We start from the raw sequence: 1,415 nt of genomic DNA on the forward strand, positions 1-1,415 counted from the left end.
TCGGGCTCGGATGCGGTCGGTGCAAGGTCGACTTCAGCCGTGCTCCTGTGCAAACTGTAACGCGCCCTGGTGGGCATATGCTGCTGAGCGCACATGAGCACTGGGAAAGTGAAACCCCGCTGAAGTCACAGCCCCCTGCTAAACGCCCACAGAGCTGCTGGCTGAGCGGGGTGGGGGGAGGGATAGCTCAGTGGTTTGAGCACTGCCCTGCTAAACCCACTGTTGTGAGCTCAATCCTTGAGGGGGCCACTTAGGGATCGGGGGCAAAATCAGTACTTGGTCCCCTGCTAGTGAAGGCAGGGGGCTGGTCTCGATGACCTTTCAAGGTCCCTTCCAGTTCTAGGAGATAAGGATATCTCCATTAATTGATTTTTTTTTTTATTTTATTTAGGGAGGTGGCAGTGAAAGTGCAGAGGGACAGATCAGAGTTCAGGCCACGATTAAATAATAAAAAGACTAAAATTAGGTTCCTAGCTATCTAGTCACCTTACTAAGAGGCCAGATCTTCTCTCCTCCCCCCCCCCCCCCCCAACAAACTCCAGAGGCACCAGTATCTCCTGTTGAGGGGTGCTCAGCACTTTGAAAAAACATTTGCCTAATTCCGGGCATAAAATAAATGTCAGCACCGAAGTCTCAGTTTTGGACACTGGGGTGCCTAAGTCTCTTGAAAAAGGGACTTGGGCTCCTAAGTTAATTTAGGTTTCAGGGTAGCAGCTGTCTTAGTCTATCTGCAAAAAGAACAGGAGTACTTGTGGCACCGTAGAGACCAACAAATTTGACAATTTCATCATAGTGTAACTTTAGTTGCCTGTTTTTGAAAATCTTGGGTTTGGGTGTGGGTTTATGGGGGTGCTGAGTGGGCAGAGGGAAAGAGAGCTTCTTGGAAAGGGGAGTGGGGAAGTGTGTGGCCCAAGGGGTGATGGGTAGAAGAGATGCCACCCAAACAGGTGGGAAAACCGAGACAGAAGCTGTATTGTGTAGCTGGTCCAACCTTGTTGTGCTTCTGCTAGGCATTCTAGATTCAGTCTAGGACCTGCGTCATTCAACGTCTAAAACTGATGTGATAGGAAGTAATTGCTTTCTGAGTTTATTCTTGAAATATTTATTTTTATTTAATTCTTTAGCTATTGGCAGTAATTCTGCATTGTACTTTACAGACGGGGATAAAGCAAGGGCCCTGAGCTGAAGCACTTACATTATAATTTACACATAATACCATGATAGTGTGTGTAAATACATCATAGTAAATATCACATCATACAGGAGGTGGGAAGAGGAGAGCAGTTGAAGAGAAGGTTAAAGTGCTTAAAATTTGTTTGTGTCCTGCAGGGTAAAATGATTTGAGTTGTTTTAAATCCTACACAGGCTTTTTAGTAATGTGGGACTGTGAATGGGTTCCCCCTTCAGCTCTTAGG

This window comes from Terrapene carolina, unplaced genomic scaffold, assembly GCF_002925995.2.
Source record: "Terrapene carolina triunguis isolate 2854851 unplaced genomic scaffold, T_m_triunguis-2.0 Scaffold66, whole genome shotgun sequence".
NCBI lineage: Eukaryota > Metazoa > Chordata > Testudines > Emydidae > Terrapene > Terrapene triunguis.